The sequence below is a fragment of the Neophocaena asiaeorientalis genome, unplaced genomic scaffold, assembly GCF_003031525.2.
Source record: "Neophocaena asiaeorientalis asiaeorientalis breed wild unplaced genomic scaffold, Neophocaena_asiaeorientalis_V1.1 scaffold55, whole genome shotgun sequence".
In the NCBI taxonomy this organism is placed as follows: Eukaryota; Metazoa; Chordata; class Mammalia; order Artiodactyla; family Phocoenidae; genus Neophocaena; species Neophocaena asiaeorientalis.
The window spans coordinates 7,758,498-7,780,934 of record NW_020175684.1 but is presented as its reverse complement, the minus strand read 5'-3'; the positions used below and the strand labels follow the sequence as shown (position 1 = coordinate 7,780,934).

The 22,437-nt window shown below is 40.5% G+C and overlaps 1 protein-coding gene and 1 long non-coding RNA gene across 8 annotated transcripts in view; one reads left to right on the top strand and one right to left on the bottom strand.

Moving 5' to 3' along the window:
• Window positions 1-22,207, bottom strand: part of LOC112390944 (uncharacterized) — a 128,517-nt gene extending 106,310 nt beyond the window's left edge. Inside the window, exons 1-2 of the long non-coding RNA XR_003001369.1 lie at window positions 22,069-22,207; window positions 19,757-19,818 (exon numbers count right to left, since the gene is read on the bottom strand). This is a non-coding gene — a long non-coding RNA (uncharacterized LOC112390944). The remainder of the gene's footprint in view (window positions 1-19,756; window positions 19,819-22,068) is intronic.
• A 143-nt stretch (window positions 22,208-22,350) lies between these two features.
• APP (amyloid beta precursor protein) overlaps window positions 22,351-22,437 on the top strand; it is a 275,159-nt gene continuing 275,072 nt past the window's right edge. For 2 of the 7 annotated variants that reach the window (XM_024732020.1, XM_024732018.1), the window contains exon 1: window positions 22,370-22,406. The gene's annotated coding sequence lies outside the window, so the exon portion shown is untranslated. Of the gene's footprint in view, window positions 22,407-22,437 lie in introns of all 7 variants that reach the window. The other 5 variants (XM_024732019.1, XM_024732016.1, XM_024732015.1 and 2 more) reach the window with 4 other exon arrangements.

The following is a 22,437-nucleotide window of genomic DNA, read 5'->3' as shown; positions in this document are numbered from 1 at the left end:
AAAAGTAACCATTGCAAAGGGTAAAAAAGTATGATTAAGTGAATCTTGACTGAAGGAAGGGAACTAGGTCCTAAAGCTTTGTCTGTGGCAGAAATTGTATTGGTCACTCACCTCCATCAACTTTAAGCTATCAATCAAGGCTTTCTTCTCCAAGATGCTGCAATTAACTTTGTGAGCAAAGCTTAGTCTTCTTAGTCTTTGTCCAGCACTATTTTTATAAACTAATACCAAAAAAACCCCACCAAACTTTCCAGAAATATACTCCATCCTTCTCCTTTAATAATATACTGAGTCACTAAAATATTTTAGAAGTTTGACATTTAATTTTAAAATCTAATGAGTTGTTTTCCCTTTCTCTTCCTTTCCTTCTTGAACAATTTAATCATAAATCCAGTAAGTAGGGCATAGGGTTCAGCAAAGTAGGCAAACAGGCCAGCAGGGATTGGGGTGTGGAGAGCTGAATGGCCCAGCTCAGGATGCCAGAAACTGAAGTGAGAAGGACATTTGTGTAGAAACACTACCCAGCATAGAGTGTCATAGCCTAGAAGAGTGAAGAAGCATCTTCATGGAAGGGTGATCTGGCATGGGGTGTCAGAGGCCAAAGAGAGAGAGGAGAGCTTCCATGCAGAGCAGGGAATAGCAGGGTCAATAGAAGCCTGGTTATGTAGTGATCAAATAAGTATACATATTCAGTGTAATTGGAGCCATTCACTGTCAGAGAAGGAAGATACAAATACTGAAATGGAAAAAATTAGAAAGCACTCAATGAACAAATTTAATTAGACTCAGCTATTATCTGTCCCTCTACCCACTGCTAAGGAGAAGTTGAGGAAAATCATTCAGTAGAATATAGGTCTATTTAGATTCATAGTATTGCAAAATGAGATCTGTTAGACTTGTTTTGCCCCCTCTGGATTATTTCCATACAGATTTGACTGACTTACATCAAATCAAAAGGAAGAAGGAGAGAATTTTATAGTTGAAGAAAACACAACCTCTTTCCTTTGTACAAGATTTACACGTATATATATTTTTAAATAATTTGATTCGGTAATTAAATTTCTCTGGTAGCATTTGCCTCATTATACCAGTGATTGATAAGTGGTGAAAATAAAGTTGCAGATTGTCATTCCAGCTTGCCAAGTCTGAGATGGATGTTCCAGAATGGTGTTTCCTCTCCTAAATACTGTTGTTTCGGCCTATGTGTGATTACAGTTCACTGTTTTTCCAAGTGGTTTTGCTTAAGCAATTACAATTATCTGGCACATGTTCTTCTGTCATAGGAAGCAGTGGCAGGCGTGAAAGTGGACTGGAAGAGAGTCGGGAGCAGACTCTGGAACAATCTAACCATGACTTTGGATAAATCACTAAAGCTCAGCATGTCTCAGTTTCCACTCCTATAAAATTAGAATATCAAGCAAGACAATTTCTAATGTTCCTTTCAACTTGTCTTCTTCATTTTCATTAAAGATATTGTCTTAATTAAATTGCAAGCAACCAACTTAATTTTTTTTATTTTCTCACAGTATTTTTGTTGTGGTTTTTCATGGATTTTTGTTTATCATAGGGCCTCAGACATGTTAACAAATTATCAGTATCTTGTCTTAAATTTGTAGAAACTTTTTACAATATTGCAGAAATTATCCACAATATGCAAACTTGTTATTTCGGAGTTGTCTCAATTTATAGTTTCAATTTTGCACCTGCTAAGAAAATGTATTCTTTTTAGGAGTGATAAAAGCCTGCCCAATTTCAGTCATCTCTGTGTTTTGCTTTCTGATATACACACCTGAGGACCAACCCCAGTAATATGAGCCATGTTAAAAATTTAAACTATTTATAGGATACCAATCAATCAGTAAACATAGCAGAAATATATGTATTGTAGAAGCAGTGAATGGAATCTATAAAATATAGAATTTCTCTAAAACATACCTTTGCTACTTCAAGGTACCCCTAAATAAAACCTTATCAAAGTTTTTTTTATAAATTAACAATTTACTTACAAATTCATTTTCTTAGAAATTTACTTAGAAATTCATTTTCTTAGAAATTAACAATCTACGTACTGATTTAGAACAAATGACCTTCGAATCAGGTTATAACAATTTGAATTTTCAATCTTTCTTAATGTATATAATTTATGTCCATTGTTTCATTATGTGAATTATTTGCAGAATATAAGCTTTTAACAATGTGGTGAAATGAATAGAAGGTTGCTAAGTAATATAATTTATTCCTCACAAGTTAACTTTCTCAGAGATTGAATGTTAAAAATGAAGAGCTCTTTGTAACATCAGATAAAATATTGCTTTTCTTTTAACTAGGTACTACTCTTATATTGAGAATCCACTTGCTTCCAATGGATTTTAAAAAATCCAACAACCCATAAATCCCAAGAGGCTCTATGAGAATTAAGTTGACACAGGCACAAACACACTAGTAAGATTCCATCAATAAAGGTAACTTATATTAAGAATCTGTTTACACACTAAATTAAGGCACAATAGTGTGTGAGTTCTCATACAGTATGGTTTTATGAAAAGAGAGTCATTTATGGAAATTCAAAGTACTTGGTTCCCAAAGTCCAAGTTTTATTTACATATTTCTATTCTAAAAATAAGATAAAAAATCCTTATAATCACTGAGAGAAAGATAACACTCTTCCATTAACAGATGAAAGAGCCATCATAAATAATTTTCTTTAAAGTACTTGGGAAATTTAGCCCCATCAATCCATCTCCAGAGTTAGTCAAAATATTCATCAAACTATAACAAGCTATTTAGCAAAATAGAACAAACTCCTGTTCTTTAGAAGGTTACATTCTAGCTGCATATTCAGAATCCTAACTGAATACTGTTAAGATATTTAATTTACTTAAATAAAATACTCAAAGTTGTGACAAACCAGATATAATGAAAAGATATCTACAAATACTAGTTGCTGTGATTACTGAAATACTGATGGATTAGGGATAGAATAGTATAAATAAATTAACACACTAAATTCTAATGCATGACACAAGATGGCCCGATCTCTCACAAGTGGGGATTCTTGGGTCCAAAAATCTTGAAGAATTTTACAACTTGGATGCCAATACTCAGCATAAAACTCCCAGAGATATAAGTAGCATTTTCATTTTCTCTGGGAAATACAGTTAAGACACAGAATATTTAATGAACACTATTCACCATTAAATTATCTTAATTGTAGGGTTGGGGCTTTTTAGGGACACAGGGAGAGAGAACCATTTTTCCCTATGAGAATTCTGGAATGTGAATTAACTGAAGAGTTTAAGGTAATTGGGAAAAGCTTAGACATGGTTAAATATTTGAAAGCCCTAGGAAACCACACAAATGTAGAACGAGGCTGTAAACTCCAGAAATCATTTGCAAAAAGCATGGAAGTCAGACCAGGAATGAGTACAACACAGCAAACTTGGCTTGGGAGGTCATTTCTGCCTTTTCATGTCTGTAACCACAGCAACAAGCACAGAACCACAGCAAAGAGCACAGAACCCCAGCACAGAAGAGGTGCTCTCTAAATACTGGTTCAATCAATCAATGAATGATCCTCAATCTCAAATCTATCATCTTTTTCTTTTGAAAAACAAGAACAGAACTTCTTGTCCAGTTCCTGGCTCAGCATTCAGCATTTCCCTTTCTGTTCATTTCCCAGTATCATGCTTTTCTGGACTTACATAAACTCCTCTGGCCATACTGGCCACCCAAGCACAACACCATAGGGGAGATGTGTATTCCATCCCTGATCATTTAGGGTCAAAACGATTGCTTCAATTTCCTTGCCCTTTGGGAAACCAATTTAAAACATTTGTAATCTTCGTCCTCTCCAAACCAACAGTTTTTAGTCAATCTTTAATAAAATGTGTTAAAAGATTCTGTTTTTGAGTGATTCATAATGCTAATGAATTAATCAATCCCATTATCACATATCTTTCTGTACATGTCAAACTGGATGTAGCTGACAAGGTTATGGCCATTAAATACAGGTTCATGGACATACACATTTGTTCTCGACAGGAGTCATCTATGGCTAACCTTTGACTTTCTATGCTTCTATTAATTGAATGTCAATAATTGCATACAATTTTCACATTACTCTGTCACTGCATGTCGAAAATTCCAAACATCAATGCATATTTTTATATATTTAAATGGATATCCTTTATTACTTTGTAATTGTCCTTTTTCTGAAAATGGTTTGTATCACTTTATTTTAACATTTTTCAATAGTTATCCTACTTTGGGACTAGTGAGCGTTTTCACATAGTCTTCGTTTGAGTTTCCAAGAAGCTGAGCCTGAGATAAGAATCCTTATGTTACTGATTCTTTGAGGGAGTGTTTCAGAAGAAACTTGTAAGGAAGTGAAGGAAGCAGGATAGGACACAGGGGGAAAGCAAAGCAAAGATGTGGTTTCAGCTGAAGTCTAGTCTCAGCCTGATCCCATAGTTTTGGAACAAGAGTGACACCACAAACATTGTCCCACCTTGAGGCAAAGGAGCTGGACGTTCATATTTCCTTATTGGTCAAGTGGGTGTGTGCTGCTCCGGGTTGGGAGTGAAGGCTCTTTCCCTCCAGGCAACATCCGGGAAGGTGGGTCCCATCTATGGAGGTCAATTCTTTATCAAATGGAGCAGCTGTGGCTTTTAGCAGCTAACACACATAGTAGCTGGGTGTGGGCATGCAAGCCTCCCAGAGGGTTTCTTCCTGATATTTAATTTGACCCCCCCCCCAAAAAAAGAACTTCCTATGGCTTGGTGGTTGTTTTATTGTCTTAGTAATACATACATGAACTATGTTTTCAATATGTAGACATTTTACTGAATAAAATTGCAATGATTTGGTAGCCCACCACTGGACAACTAAAAAATTACAAAGCGGATGAAAACAGAAAGCTTAAATGGTGCTTGTAATAAAACTTTAAATTCCAAATGCAGCCTATCCTAGGAATTCAGTGCTGGAAATTGCATTCCATGAATGATAGCTACTGTGCAAATTTCATTAGATTATGCAAATATTTATTTCATAAAAGAAAAAAATTTAAATGACTCAAATTTTTATGTCACAAATGGTAGTAATTCCAGAAGCTTCTGTGCCACGTAAGTCAACAGCAGATTTACCAGCACAGGTGGGAGCTTTCCTTTCACCAGGGTAAGGTCTCCCTTCATTAATGGCAATGGACCCACTTTAGCAATGGCCCTTCCCAAGGAGCAATATATGATCTTAGAGCAACTTGGGAACCATAGACTTTAGTTACTTAATTGACACCTGTTCTCTAATAGCACAGTGTGTCTCCATTTCTTCTTTCTATGCCCCTTACATATAATGTCTTGCAGGTTTCATCATGCCTTCTTCCCTGTTCATTTTCCATGCCATAGATTGCTTGTTCCTCTTTCAAAGGATTGACTATTAAAGAAGCAAGACTAGACTACCTCTCAGGTGGACCAACTGGATGGAAGAATTGGCAACAGCCCTTCTCCTTCCTTCTTGTGCTTCTGTGCATTTACAGCCTGTGTTTGGGGACAGTTACATATGGGCACCAAGGTTACCCCCTGGTCTCCCTTGCTGCTTTACCAATATGGAGTAAAGTATGAGGGCAAAGGCTCTGGAGGCTGGCACAAACCCAACTTAAAGTGTTGCTTTGGCACTTGGAGTGTCAGGCTCTTTCTCTTCTATTTGCTTGTTGTATAGCTGCCTTGAGCTAGAAGCAGCAAATGAAGGTCAAAGATAACAATGTATAGCTTTCTAAAAGGAAAAGGGGAACCAGTGACCACTGCTAGCAATACATATAAGAATAAAATGTGATGCAGGCCCTGATAGAGCCCCATATATCATCTTGAAGACCTAGGAATAGCCAAATTTCACAGGAGAACACAGCAACCACTTTGTGAAGAAATGAGTACTGTGAATGCTATGGGATAGCTACATAGGCTCACAATCCACAATCTGCAGAGGTGCATCAAAAATTCCAAAACAAGTATTAGGAGAGGATTTGAGGTCAGATAATAGTTGTGCCCTTTTCATGAATCATGGAGGGTGGAGTTTGGGAAGGATAAGTGCAGACTTGAATTTGGGGCTTGGGAATTTTCTTCTGTAGGCAGTCAGCACAACTGGGGCACCAAGCCAGGTCTGAAATTCATCTGTTTCCTTTTTGCAGAGTTCTTCAATCTGTTTAATCTGGAATCTTATCTATGACATACCTCCTTTATCTCGTATAGGTCTATCTTTCCAGGACTTGGCTGTATTTGGGACAACATTAGAATGTTCTTTAAGACTTTCTTTTTAGCAATTTATGTGTCACTTTAGAAAGGAGATATTCATGAAATCTGTTTCCCACTCAACATTTGATAACAAATGAGGCACAGAGATGTTAATGGCTTATCTTATGTCACACAGCTATTTATCGGGCAGGTGTAAATTACTGCATAATCATTCATTCCCACTGGCAGGCTACATATTAAGTAATTATATTTTCCCTGTGAAGATTCTTTATCTCAGACGCACTTTATGATCCAGCAATACTAAACTACTTGTACCATGATATTTCTTATTTCTGTATCTCCTTTCACTGTTCCCTCTTCCTAGAAAGTTCCCCACCTTACCCTGGCCTGTCTCTATATCCATGCTGTACATTTTCACCTTTCAGGAAGCCTTCCCCAGGAACCCCAAAATGGGTTAGGAACATCTCGTCAATACCACAGTGTATTAAAACAACCTATTTTTGTATATTTCTCTCCAAAGAGCAGTGCGTGTCTTATCTTTATATCAATTAAGTATAGTATAATGATTGAGTGTAGGTGCTTACTAAATTTGTATGGAATGAATGAATGAATGAGATTAATGAATACAAATATCAATGTATAAATAAGCAGTGTGAACAACAAGCTTCTATAAGAGGTTATGGACAGTTTTTATAAGAGGAACTAAGAAATGATGATATTGGGCTTCCCTGGTGGCGCAGTGGTTGAGAGTCCGCCTGCCGATGCAGGGGACACGGGTTCGTGCCCTGGTCTGGGAAGATCCCAAATGCCGTGAAGTGGCCGAGCCCGTGAGCCATGGCCGCTGAGCCTGCGCGCCCAGAGCCTGTGCTCCGCAATGGGAGAGGCCACAGCAGTGAGAGGCCCGTGTACTGCAAGAAAAAGATAATAATAAAAAAATAAAAATAAAAATGAAGGCGGGGGGAGAGAGACAGAGAGAAAATGCTGAAAACATCTCAGACTAAAGGCTGCCCATAAGAATCCTCCCAGTATGTTAACGAGATCCATTTCATTTCAGGCATTTGCTGAAGATGTTCCATATTAAGGACTTCATTTCTACCCAGCCAATTTCCAAGGCCCCAGTCAGAGCTCATTAACACTTAGCCTGTTGTAGTCCGCTACTGCACGGTGAACTCTTCTTTTTTGCTTTTGTGTATAAGCAGCCGAACCATATAAAAGTCCCTGTCCAAGCCACATCCATAGTTTCAGTACCAAACCGGCATTTATTGCATGCCCATTATGTGCCAAGCGCTTAGCATATGTCATCTCTAAGCCTCACCATAACTCCAGGAAGTAGGTTGTATTACCTCATTTTACAGAGGAAGATATGGGACAGAGCTTAGCTAATTGCCATGGTGTCACTATGTGGGAACTGACAGAGCCAGGTGTAAGGTACATGTGTGATTTACAAGATCTGTGCTCTATTCACCAATTTGTGTCCTCGAAGTCTAGTGTGGTGGAGAGAAATACATAAAACCAGTATAAGAGAGAGAATAAAGAAGGAGAGAACAGACTGTCTGATAAAGACAACACAATCTGGTGTTCCAGTGTCGAACGGCGATATGAGACTCCTGTTTAAAATCCTGCCCTAATGGCCTGCACGATGACAGAGTTCTCCTGGGTCTGAGACCACTCAGGTCGTCTGCCTGAAGAGGGAGCTTTTAAATTCTTGCTCTAGCTGAGCAAGCAATAGCATACTTCCAGGTCAGTCTCTCTGGCAAAAGACCCCTGCTTTTGTTCATAATTCTAGTTGTCAGCCCTATTCCACCAACACTTGGTGCCGTATTTACTCTAAATACCTTATATTTAATGTGTCCAAAATTAAACTCCTGGACTTCCCCATTAACACCTGTCCTCCCTCTAAAACTTGCTACTCCTACAGTCTTTCCTATCTCTGTGCACGTTAACCCCATTCTTCCCATTTCTTTGGACAAAAGCTTTGGGTCATCCTGGAGTCTTTTCTCTTTCACATCACAAATGCAATCCATGAGAAAATCAGCTTGGCTCAAACTTCAAAATATATTCCAAAACTTCTCTCATATTACCACCTCCCACCCTCATATAAATTTTTGCAATAACTTCCTACCTGACTTTCCTTCCTCTGCCGTTGCCTCGCTATAGACAACTTTCAATACAGAAGCCAGAGTGATCCCTTTAAAACAGGAGACAAATCACGCCCTTACTCTCTGCAAAGCCTCAAATTGGCTCCTGTTGCACTCAAAGTACTTACAATGGCTTTCAAGGTCCTACCTTATCTGGCCCTTTTCACCTCTGTATTAGTATGCTAGGGCTGCCATAACAAAGCACCACAGACTGGGTGGCTTAAACAACAGAAATTTATTTTCTCATAGTTCTGGAGGCTAGAAATCCAAGATCAAAGGGTCCCCAGGGTTGGTTTCTTCTGAGGCCTGTCTCCTTGGTTTCTAGATGGCCACCTTCTCCTAGTGTCCTCACATGGTTTTCCATCTGTGTGCGTCCGTGTCCTAACCTCCTCTTTATATAAAGATATCAGTCATATAGGACTAGGACCCACCCTAAAAACTTCATTTTAACTTAATTACCTCTTTAAAGACCCTATCTCCATATACAGTCATATTCAGAGGTACTGGGGCTTAGGACTTCATAATATGAATTTTTAGCGAGTAGGGACACAATTCAGCCTGTAACAACCTCTGTGACCTCACCTCCTACCACTATCCTCCCTCATTCTCTACATTAGGGCCTCAAGAGTCATCCTGCTGCTTTTCCAACAGTCAGGCTTATTCCTGCTTCAGGAGCTATTCTTCATGTTTGAATCCTCTTGCCTCTAAACAGTTGCAAGCCCTCCTCTTCTCTCAATTCCTTTCCATGTGCACATGAATGTCACCTTATCAGTGAGGTTATTCCTATACCAAGCCTCAGACCTCCTAACTACACACAGATTCTCCATCTCCCCTTGATTCTGCTTAATTTGTCTCCAGAGCCTGTATTATTATTTACCACACTATATATTTTCTTATTTACCTGCTTGTTTTTCTTTGATCTCCCTCCACTTAATAGGTACTCATTAAGTATTTGCTGAATGAATCAATAAATAAAATATATTCATTTGCAGAAAGGAATACCTCCAAAGTTCAGCATCATAAGGGATCTGGCAATGAAATCCTATAAGCCACTGTTCAGAAAATCAAATGTTTTGATTAGAAAAGAGAAGAGAGGCCTAAGGGAACACTGGGGATAAATGACCTAAAACTTCTGAAGGAGTGTCCTGTGGATGACCCCGAACTCACTCTTTGCATTTAGCATTCCTCCACTTGGCCAAGTTGGGACCAACTGATAGAACTGAAGAGAAGGTAAATTTTAGCTCAATATGACAACAAAAAAAAATTCCAGTGAAACATTTATGCTTCCAGAAGATGGCTCCCAATCATAGAAAATAAGGAAGCAGAAACCTTATTTTACTTAACCAAGTAATTACCAGAAACCAAGTAATTACCTCAAGAATATTGCAGGCAAGATACCTGTGTTCACGAGTGGATCAAACAGGTGATTTTTTAAGTTGGGTTCCAACTCCAAGATTCTAGAAAGATAAATCAACTTTAGATGAGGAAAAACATCACCACTTCACAAAGTATGGCTGGTCTCAGTGTCCGACTGTTTTCATGACTTGGGTCTGGTGAGATTGCCAGGTCTGGGAAGTATCACAAGATAAAATGAGAATGGGAAATCAGGGAGACGAGGGCCAAGCTTTGCCAATAAATTGTCACATGACTGTAGGCAAGATACTTCACTTCTCTGGGTCACTGGTAAGTCCGCACTAAATTGAAGGCTTGGGTACATATACACAATGGAATATTACTCAGCCATTAAAAAGAATGAAATAGGGCCTCCCTGGTGGTGCAGTGTGAAGTAAGTCAGACAGAGAAAGACAAATACCATGATACCTCTTATATGGGGAATCTAAAAAAAATGATACCTATGAACTTATTTACAAAACAGAAATACACCCACAGACATAGAAAACAAACTTATGGTTACCAAAGGGGAAAGGTGTGGGGAGGTACAAATTAGGAGTTTGGTACAAATTAGGACCGACATATACACACTACTGTATTTAAAACCGATAACTAACAAGGACCTGATGTATAGCACAGGGAACTCTGCTCAGTATCCTGTAATAACCTAAATGGGAAAAGAATTTGAAAAAGAATAGATATATGGGGCTTCCCTGGTGGCGCAGTGGTTGAGAGTCCACCTGCCGATGCAGGGGACACGGGTTCGTGCCCTGGTCCGGTAAGAGCCCACATGCCGCGGAGCTGCTGGGTCCGTGAGCCATGGCCGCTGAGTCTGCGCGTCCAGAGCCTGTGCTCTGCAACGGGAGATGTCGCCAACAGTGAGAGGCCCGCGTACCACACAAAAAAAATAAAGAATAGATATATGTATATGTATAACTGAATCACTTTGCTGTACACCTGAAAATAACACAACTGTGTAAACAGACTATAGTCCAATATTTAAAATAAAAATTTAAAAAATAATTTGCATATAAAAATGAATGAATAAATAAAGGCTTGGCCTAGATGAGTACTACGTCCCTTCTGTTCTAAACACTGTAATTCTAGGTTCTTTTTCAAATCTTAAAAACTGGTAGAGAGTTGTGATGAAAGACAGTCACAGGGTATCATGGGAGGGGGACGAGGCACCCTGGCACGTTTGGATTGAAGGAAAATCATGTTAAATCAAATTCATTCTTACCAGAGGAATTCAGAAATGAGAGAACAAGTTCTTCTGGGCTAGTCATCCAACATCTCTTCAAGGATGTGAAAGGTGAGGGAGCTCCAAGCTTGAAAAATCGGGATGAAACTGCTACTTATACAGAAAACTGCTTCTCACTCCCAAGGGACTAATAAAGCACTGGGGTGTGCTGTGCTGTGGTTCCTGGAGACTCAGTCATACATGGAACGATTATCACTGAAGACTAATTCCAAACAGAAGTAAGCCTGTGAGTGAATGCGCATTGCTGTGCTTGCCTGAGCTGCTTCATCTTGACTGAAAAACATCTCTTGTGGATGTTTCCCAGGTGTTGATCTGAGACTAATAAGGCAGCAGTAAAGACTTGAGTTATTCCAGCTCCGTATCTAACATCTTGGTCTACCTTCTGCTAGGCACGCCCTGCACGTGGCTTTGGGGGCTCTTTAGAGATTTCGGTGGAAAAGTACCAAGCATTGTTGACCAAATCTGATTTTTAAAAAAAATTCCCAGTAGCTTCCAAGTAGTTAGGATTGAAATGGTACAATGGACTTTAAGCAAATCTGTGACCTGTTTTCTTACGTAGGCCCCAAATTTTATATTTTCCAAGATTTAATCCAGGGTAGATGCTCCAACTCTAGAATTATCTGAGACCAAGATCTGTGTTTTCACCATTGTCCCCATTTATTTCCATCTTATTTTACTCTTCCTCTGTGAAAGAAAGCAGACCTGCCTGGTTTCCCTTTTTATTTCATCAGTATCTCTTCCCAGGCTTCACAAACTCACCAGAACAAGGTGGATTATTTGGACCCTTGGTCCCATGAGGTTTAGATAACAGAACCTGTTTTTGCTGAGAGTTGAAAAACAGAAATGACAACATTCCTTTTCAGACTGGGCTCCCTAAGCCTTTTCCTTATTCTTCTTTTTGGTACAATAATGAGGGCTGACAGGCCCCTTGACACCATTAATGGTAAATGAATTTTTCAGTAAAGACTAACAGAGAAAAACGATGGAAGTTCAGATTTATTTTTTTGACCCAGAGAGTTCTGTATCTCCTTATGCCTTTGCTTTCCATGTATACTTTAGGAGAAATTTCAGCAAAAGCTTCTTAAAATTAATCCAGTAGCTGTCTCCTTCAACTCTCCTTAGAGGTCCTAGACAATTCTTAAGGGCCCATATCCCGAAAGATTAAAGGCAGTGCAGTCAACTCAAGTCTTATCCTGAGCCTTACCTTTGTAAACTTAGCAATACCTCCTCCTTTTCACGTAAGAAAATTTACAGAGAAGCAGTCTCACACGTGAATTGGATTCTGTCCCATTTCTCTCCCAAACTGGGAAGAAGCTGGTCATATACTTGCACATTTGTATTATAAATATTCAAAGACTCTAATCCGGTATCTTCCATATAACACACATTTTAACTCCTACTTTAAACTTTCAGAATGCTTTTTATGGCATCTGTTATGCCCTACTTTAAAACGTCTGTCAGCCTAATATTTCTACTTTTTTTTTTCCTTTATTAATTTATCTTCAAGGTCATGTGTGGAAACACCTTTCAGGGGAAAGAACCCATCTGCTTTGGTGAAAATGTACACTATAAACTTTCATTTTTGCAAGGGTATAAATAAAAAAAAAATCCGAGAGTCTATTAGAATGCCTTCAAAGCAGAGTTCCCTAAAACTTGCTTTGTGCAACACTGGTACCAGGAGTCCACGCAGCAAACAAAACAAAAGCAGGGGAGGGGGGGGATTCAGCATTAGAAGATACCCTCTTTAAAATTCAAAATGCAAAGCAGCATTGTAAACGGTTGTAGGCATTCTAAAGAAAAGATATTTGCTTCATTTTATTTAACTGCTTATTTCTCAAACTTATTTGATTACAGACTCTTTTCCTGTATGAACGCAACAAATAGTAACATGCTGCTGTACTAGGGTTCCACGGTACACAATTTGGAAACTGTGCTAGGTGATACTACTCTTCATTTTTCAGAAAGGACTATTCCAAGGCATTCCTGTATTGGAAAATAATCTCGAGATAGAAATATAGTTCACTTCTTTCTCACACTGCATTTACAGGGGTATCTAGGGTTCATCTCACAAACAGTAAACCTCCAAGTGACTGTTTGGTTCTTATAAGTAAACACAAAAACGTATCTTCTTTTTTTAACTTCATCTGAATCATCAACAGCTCATCGGCTGGGGACAAATCATCAATTATCACAGACAACAGCCACAGTCACACCTCCAGTGTTCATCTCTCACTCGCCTTCCCTTGTTTTTATTTGTCACACTTCAGGTACTTCTTACTGTACGTACTTCTGACCCCTAAATACAAATAAACACACAAAGAATCTAATTTATTATTTCCCTCATTAAAAAAAAACCCATCATCAGTGATGTCCAGGTAAGACAGAGCAGGTGTCTCCCTCTTCCATCCCTCTTTGGCTGATTGAATCCCTCTCACTTCCTTATTTGTGACATGGAGGGTCACCCCAACACAACTGACAAGTATTCCCTGAGATCCTGCGTGTAAAGTCCCCAGCTTGGCACACAGTAATCCTGACGTCTTATCAGTCATAAAGTGTCCTACCATGATGTCCTCACATACTTTTTATGGTCACACCTGGAACATCTGGCATTCCCTTCTCGCTTTTCCCAACTGCAACGTTTTCATCCTCCAAATTACCCTACCACTTCCCCACTGACAGACCTTTCTCTAGAAATGTGAGGATATGTCCGATTGATGAGGAAACCTGTAGTGAGCAGCAAGCAGCCTACCGAAGTCCAGTCCATCTGACCGCAGTTCCCCAGCTCCCCAAACATGAACACCTCCCTACAGCCCCATCAGGAACACTCTTGATGTATTCGCATAACCCTTCCTTAAGACATTCTCCTTCTTGCCCCTTTTTCTTCCCTTTTTATGGTGATATCAAATCCCATGCAAAAAAAATAAAACCTCTTCCTGATGTCCCATATTAACCCTTTCCAATACTACAGGTCTATGATTCTACTTTTTTACTGATGAATTCATATATATACACTCAAGTTGTACTTACTGATGTATGGTTTTCACTATTTAAAAAAATTTTTTTAATTGAGGTAATTGACATATTGTATTAGTTTTAAGTGTATAAGAATGATCTGATATACAGATATATTGTGAAATGATCGCCACAATAAGTTAATATCCCTCACCACCATAGTTACAATTTTTTTTTTCTTGTGATGAGAACTTTTAAGATCTACTCTCACAGCAACTTTCAAATACATAGTACAGTATTGTTAAATACAGTCACCATTCACTATGGCTTTTATTCCCCCGGATATTTTTCTCACATAAACATAAGCTCTTTAAGGGGAGTGAATGTATCAGTATTTTACTCCATCCACAGTGGAAGTGTAAAAAATTTTGATTGATCCACCAATACCAAACACTTTCATTCCTAGGAGTTATATTTATTCCAGTTTAACTGCAATAAATTACACATAGGACAGAAAATATTAATTGAGGGATATAGCAAAGTTGGATATAGCAAAGTTGGGGTGTTTACTTAGGGACAAATGACTGTGAAGCTTTTATTTATTTGGTAGTTGGTTTGTGTGTGTGTTTTTTTTTTTACAATTTATTAATTAATTAATTTATTTTTGCTGTGTTGGGTCTTCGTTTCTGTGCGTGGGTTTTCTCTAGTTGTGGCAAGCGGGGGCCACTCTTCATCACGGTGCGCGGGCCTCTCACTATTGCGGCCTCTCTTGTTGCAGAGTACAGGCTCCAGACGCGCAGGCTCAGTAGTTGTGGCTCACGGGCCCAGTTGCTCCACAGCATGTGGGATCCTCCCAGACCAGGGCTCGAACCCGTGTCCCCTGCATTAGCAGGCAGATTCTCAACCACTGCGCCACCAGGGAAGCCCAGTTTGCGTGCTTGTTTTGTCATTCAGGATATTGTTTATTTAGAAAATGTGTTCAGGAATACTCAAGTTTTATCTGCCTGGAATCTTCCCAATCATTTTTGGTTTAGGTAACACTTCTCTGGCTACAGCCTTAACTCATCAAAGACTCTAGAACTTCTCTCTCTTTAAAAAGGAAACCATGAAGGATAATCCCTAGGCATGATGTATGGAGACAAAGAGGTCTAGTTGCCTTAGAGCATAACAGCCCTGAGCCTCAATGTTTGTCACCAATGTTGAATGACACAGGCCACAGCAATCCTACGGAGAGCTGTGACTTCCAGCGGCTGCTCTGGGGAGTGACTCTTCTTGATCACATGATATGGTCCTCCATCCTGCAGGAGGTGGCCAGCCCCATTTAGTCCTCTCAGCACCTCTGGCAGGCAGCCTTTCCAAGCACTGTGCCACCTGCAGACAGGATGCCTGTCTTTCACGTACCTGGCACATGCCCTTGGGAGTGGTGAAGGTTTCTCCTAATTCTTAGCATATTGCCTAAGCCTACATTATTGGAATACAAATGACCAGCCTGATAAAAGAGTAACCTTGAGTCTGCTCTCCTTTCTGTGTCAAAAAAGTAAATCACTCACAAATATGGAACTTTTATTAGCAACACATTACTTGGGGATCCACCTAAGTAACACTGGGTTGACAGTCACTGCGCTCACTGACAGCCCCTAGCAACGTCAAAGTCAGGACTGTCCCGGTCACTCAAGTGAACTGCTCTCTCAAGAAAAGAGAACTGGGCTTCCCTGGTGGCGCAGTGGTTGAGAGTCCGCCTGCCGATGCAGGGGACACGGGTTCGTGCCCCAGTCCGGGAAGATCCCACATGCCATGGAGCGGCTAGGCCCATAAGCCTAAAAAAAAAAAAAAAAAAGAACTGACTTCTATTATAAACTAAGCACTGTGCTGGCCACCTTCTCAGTTTGTCACACAACTTGATGAGCGGATGCATTTTTAGAAACTAAGGCTCTGATAGGTTCCTCAACTATATCCAAAACTGAGATGTAGTAGTCAAGGTTTCTCAAAGCCTGAGTCCTTTACACCATCGCATACTGCTGCTCTATTACTAAAGTTCTCTAAAGAAGCAAACCGGTGTAATGTCTGTATGGTCTCCATTAAATCTCCCTGCTACTGGATTGATTTTCTCACTTTTTACCTCTGGGATTGGCATGTATGGTCTACTTTTTTCTCCACTCTTGTTATTCCATAAAATATAGGAATATTCTTTTAAATGAGTCCTTGCGGCAACTTTGGAATTACCATCATTCTTCAAACAAGTTATGTAAACCAGCTGCCAATAGTGGTCTCTGGTTAAACATTTAATATTATTGTTCCATAGAGTTACTACTGAAATACACTTATTTCTAAACGATCTCTTATTTGAATCTGAAGGCTGTCTCTGAAGTAGTTTTGTGTAGTGATTGCAGAGGACTAATTTTTAAGGTGTTGTATTGTTTGAAGATATATGAACACTTCACAGGTGCATTAGTGAAGTAAAGACCCATGAATGAAGCAGTAACTTACGAAACAGGGCAAATAAAATGTTGCATCTTCTGTATAGGTGAAGGTACGTTAGCTATGTGCAGTTAAATACAGGTATGTTAAGGGTTAATTATTCATTTAAAATTTTCTTTATGTCTGTTTATTAAAAAGAAAGAAAATCTTATTATGTGAAAACTGTACCCATTATTGTGAGAAAGAATTTTATCATGAAAAGCTTGAATGCCATGTACAGTTTAGACGTCTGTGGATATTGAAGGCTGTAGTCAAGATAAAGAAATATATAATTCCCTCCATCTCAGAGAAGGTAAAAAGAGAAGAGAGAGAATGCAACTCAAGATCCACTTCTGTTCTGTCCACAGAGAGGAACTGGCATGAATTTCTAGAAGGGAAGACAGGCTGTGAAGCATGTGAAATGCTCAAATATGTCACAGTATCTGCCATCACAGCTAATACTCAGCAAGGCAGCACCTCTCTAGAAGGTACCATGATTTATAACACTATTGGAAGTCCGGAGTGACCAAGTTATCCAAATATTCAACCAGGAGGCAGCTAAAGAAACCACTCTGGTTACCTAGGAAGCAGGCTGGTTTCGAAAGGACGTGAATAAAAGGTGGCAGGAATACACTCTCAAGAACAGATAGGAGAGTAGCTTAAATGTGAGGATAATGTTAGGGGTTCTGACACGGACTGAATTGTGTTCCCCCCAAATTCATATGTTGAATCCTAGTTCCCAGGACCTTAGAACGTGACTGTATGAGGGATATAGGGCTTTAAAGGGATACTTAACTTAAAATCAGGTCATTGGAGTGGAACCCTAATCCAATCTGACCAATGTCCTTATAAGAAGAGGTTATTAGGACATATAGAAAGAGACACCAAGCATGTGTGGGCATAGAGGAAAAACCCAGTGGGGACACAGCAAGAGAGTGGCCATAAGTAAGCCACGGAGAGAGGCCTCAGAATCCAACCCTGCAAGCACCTCGATGGACTTCTACCTTCTGGAACTGTGAGAAAAGAAATTTATGTTGCTTAAGCCACCCAGTCCGTGGTATTTTGTTATGGCAGCTCTGGCAAACTAATATAGATTTTAATTGTCATTATAAACTTAGGCTTTGATAACAATATCTAAGGAAAAATGTAAAAGAACGTTTTATTTACTTTCAGAACCAGATGATCTTGGTTAAGGTAGCTGCTGGGGATCATGATGCAGCATGGGAGGGAGAAAAGGCAGAATTCTTCCTTTTTTTTTTTGGTTGAGCTGCAGTAGCATGTGGGATCTTAGTTCCCTGACCAGGGATCAAACCCGTGCCCCCTGCATTGGAAGCACAGTCTTAACCACTAGACCACAAGGGAAGTCCACTAAATTTCTACTTTTTTCTGTTGAGCTGAATGATCTTCCAATTGAAAAGGGCAGAAGAACCACTGATCATTGGTAATAAATGTCAAAGATTAGTGACAGGATGATAGAACAAGTCCTAGCTGCTCTAAATGAGCACCTGTTATAGAATGAATTGTGTGCCCCTCCCCTTGCCCCAAATTCATATATTGAAGTCCTAACCCCCAGTACCTCAGAAAATGACTATAATTGGAGATAGGGTCTCTAAAGAGGTAATTAAGTTAAAATGATGTCTTTAGGGTGGGCCCTACTCCAATATGACTGGTATCCTTAGAAGATGGAATTAACACACAGATATACACAGAGAGAAGACCATGTGAAGACACAGGGAGAATATGACCATTTACAAGCAAAGGAGAGAGGCCCCAGAGGAAATCAACCTTATGGAAACTTTGATCATGGACTTCTCGCTTCCGGAACTACAAGAAAATAATTTTCTGTTGTTTAAGCCACCCAGACTGTGATACTTTGTTATGATAACCCTAGCAGACTAATACAGGGCCCACCTCCTGGCTCAGATTAAGATTGCTTTTGGTGGAAACTGCAAAACTCCTAGTAGAAAACATAGGCGGAACACTCTTTGACATAAATTGTAGCAATATTTTTTCGGATCTGTCTCCTAAAGCAAAGGAAATAAAAGCAAAAATAAACGATGGGACCTAATTAAGTTTAAGGCTTTTGCACAGCAAAGGAAACCACTGACAAAACATAAAGACACATACCCACAGAATGGGAGAAAGTATTTGTGAATGACATGATCAATAAGGGGTTAATATCCAAAATATATAAATAGTTTATACAACTCAACATCAAAAAAACAGATGATCTGATTAAAAAATGGGCAGAAGACCTGAACAGACACATTTCCAAAGAAGACATGCAGATGGCCAAAAGGCACAAGAAAAGATGTTCAACATCGTTAGTTAACAGAGAAATGCAAATTAAAACCACAATGAGATATTACCTCACACCTGGCAGAATGATTGCCATCAAAAAGAATACAAATAACAAGTGTTGGCAAGGATGTGGAGAAAATGGAACCCTTGTACACTGTTGGTGGGAAGTAAACTGGTGCAGCCACTGTGGAGAACAGTACTATGGAGGTTTCACAAAAAACTAAAAATAGAACTACCATATGATCCAGCAATTCCACACCTGAGTATATATCCAAAAAAACTGAAAACACTAATTCAAAAAGATACACACACCCCAACATTCATAGAAGCATTATTTACAATTGCCAAGATATGGAAGCCACCTAAGTGTCCATCAACAGATGAATGGATAAAGAAGATGTGGTATATACACAGAATGGAATATTACTCAGCCATAAAAAAGAAAGAAATTTTGCCATTTGCAACAACATGGATGGACTTGAAGGGTATTATGCTAAGTGAAATAAGTCAGACAGAGAAAGACAAATACTTTATGATATCACCCATATGTGGAATCTAAAAAGTAAAACAAACCAGTGAATGTAACAAAAAAGAAACAGACTCACACATAAAGAGAACAAACTAGTGGTTACCAGTGGGGAGAGGAAAAGAGGGAGGGGCAAGATAGGGTAGGGGATTAAGAAGAACAAACTACTAGATAAAAATAAATAAGCTACAGGGATATATTGTACAACACAGGGAATACAGCCAATATTTTATAATAACTATAAATGGAGTATAACCACCTTTACAAATTATGAATCACTATACTGTACACCTGAAACATATAATATTGCACATCTACTATACCTTAATAATAAAAGATTGCTTTCAGTGATATCTGCAGGGCACAGATAACACCTTAAACGCAAGATGACAGAGATGCAACTCAGCAGCACTCTGCATAAAACAGACGAGAGATTTGGGAGCAAATGTGACCAATCTGAGTCCACCCAATGCAACGCAACACTCACCCACAGGCTGAGGTGGGCAACAGGCTCCTCCATGCTGCAGTGGCCACAGCACCCTTGGAGAACTGTGAAAAGACACAAACCGGAACACATTTAGAAGAGTGCAGAAGGAACCAGAAACAGGTGCCATTGTGCCATCTACACACCTGTTGAGGGAAGTGGAGACAGGACGCTGAGGCAGAAGCAGCATGAAAACTGCTGGTTTTATTTATGTGACAATCTGTGGTGTGGAAAAGACTGGCTTGGCTTGGTCACAGAGGTGTAACAAGGACATCTGAGTGGGACGGTAAAGGAAAGGGAAGTGGGCTTTAAGTGGGGTAAGAACTTTCTAGTGACCAGAGCAGCCCAAAGACAGAATGCATTGTTGGAAGAGCTAGTGAATGTCCCCCAAGCTGAGACATTTGAGGCCAGGCTGGGAATGTGGTGAAGATTCCAGCCAATGGGTGGTCAGTGCCTGTCCCAGCGCTTATAGTTCTAACTAGAGATGTTCTTGTATTTACTGCTCAGAGGTTCCTGAAGATACCTCAGGGCAGGAAAGAGCATAAAGCGCAGAACAGAGACAGTGGCTGAAAAGTAAAAGCCATCAGGATCTCTGAGTGGTGATGAAATGGGAGAAAAAGTAAAGAACGTCCATTCATTCTGACACAGTCAGCAGCTAGTCATCTTCCCCTAGGGAACATCTTTTCCAGGGATGGGTGAGGAGAGGCATGTTTCAACAGTGGGAAGGGAAAATGCCAAATCTAAGGACTTGTATTTTCATCGTTATAACCTCACCTCTATATTTTTGAATTTTGTGCTCAGTGAAAGTCCCTTACTCTTAAAAATTGCTTCCTCCTTCCCAGGCCTGGTTCCATGGGCATGCAATCTGTTGGGTCACACAGGGTCCTGTGCTCAGGAGGGCCCTGTGCTTGGTTGAACATTCTGCTGTTGCCATCTTAAAATTCTTAATTTTGGAACAAAAGGTCCCACCTTTTCGTTTTGCACTGGACCCTGCAAATTTTGGAGCTGATCCTGTCCCCTCCACATTTTTGAGTCATACTCCTATTTGCATTCAGATGCCTTCAATTGTTCCTATAAACCTGGGACAGACAGAATTGTAGTGGTGGGTGAACGTGTTTGGAAGCAGCTGGGTTTTGCTGTCACTGGTGCTTTTCTCTCCTGCAGTCTCAACTTTTTGTTACTTACTTGCTGTCAGATTAGGAAGGAGATCCTTAGTGTCAGCTTCCTAACTTATAAATGGAAATAAAAACAGTAAGGGCCTCATTGACATTCATGGGAAGTGAATGACATAAAGCATGTAAACAAATGACTCGCGGTAACAAATATTTATCATTATTTGTTGAGGACATTCAGAGGTCATTAAGGGGAAAAAGTAATCCACGGGTCAGGCTTGGATGCCTGGTAAGTAAAGACAGAAGACAACACCTAGGGGAGCTGGCAGAGAAATACTGATTTCTTGGGAAAGAAGCCAGCATCCTCCTGGCTGAGCCAAGATCCCACATCTGAAGTCCGTGGCTTCCTTCCCTCCCACCAGCCCCACTCTGGACTGTGCCTTGTGGCTGATGCTCCTTCAGGTCAAGAGCAGATGTATCTGGGCAGTTCTAGCCCATTCTAGACTCACTGGATACTAACCCGGCATTGGATGGCTTGTATTTAACCTAGGAGAAAGTGGCTTCCCAGAAGGCTGATTTCTGTAATTTAGGACAGACACGAGGAAGAACAAGGACAGAGTTTGAGGTCAGAAGTTCTGAGGTATGGGGGTCTAAAGGGAATCATCTTTCCAGACCCTTCCCCTCCTAACTTCACTTCACCCACATCTCAGATGATGTTACATCCCTGCCTGATTAAAAACAACAACAAAAACTCAGATGACCGTCCCCTTCTCAAAACAAAAAATAAACCAAAAAAAGTTTTTGTTTTTTTTTTTTAAAAAAAAAACCTTCTTTCAAGGAGAAGTAAATAGGTCACTGCTTCTTCTCCAGGTCCAGCGCCTTTCTCCTTCGGTTCGGTCTAAAGATAGAAATTCCAGGTTACTCGTGGTTTCTTTTGACGGGAAAAAAATGAGGCTTTTGCTCCCTTTACAAGTAAAGAAATCCTATTTCCTTTAAGCTTGTCTTGTTCACATTCTCTTCCAGAAACGCCTCCCCCACCTCTTCAAACCGAGACAAAAAGCGAAATGCGGATAAAAACGCACCCCAGCAGCAGCCCTTTATACGATACCCCCGAGAGGCCTGCGGGGTCGGATGAGTCAAGCTCACGGGGAACGGCGCGGAGCGCTCTCGACTTTTCTGCATCCCAGACGTCCTAGGACTCACCTTTCCCTGATCCTCCGCCGTCCCTCTCCCGGCCCCAGACTCTCCCTCCTACTGCTCGCGGGGTTCAGGTGGCAGGCGGCCGGGGAGGCGCTTGGGGAACCGGGAGAGCCGGGGTCGCCGCACCTGTGGGCGCCGGGGGCGCGGGCCCCTCCCGGCCGAGCGGGCGCAGCTCCCCGGCGGCTCCGCTAGGGGTCTCTCTCGGGTGCCGAGCGGGCTGGGCCGGATCAGCTGACTCGCCGGGCTCCGAGCCCCGCCGCCGCGCTGCTGCTCCGTCAGTTTCCTCGGCAGCGGTAGGAGAGAGCACCCTGAGCAGCTCGAGCGCGGGGCCACAGGAGACGGCGGCGGCGGCGGCGGCGGGGGCCCCGGCAG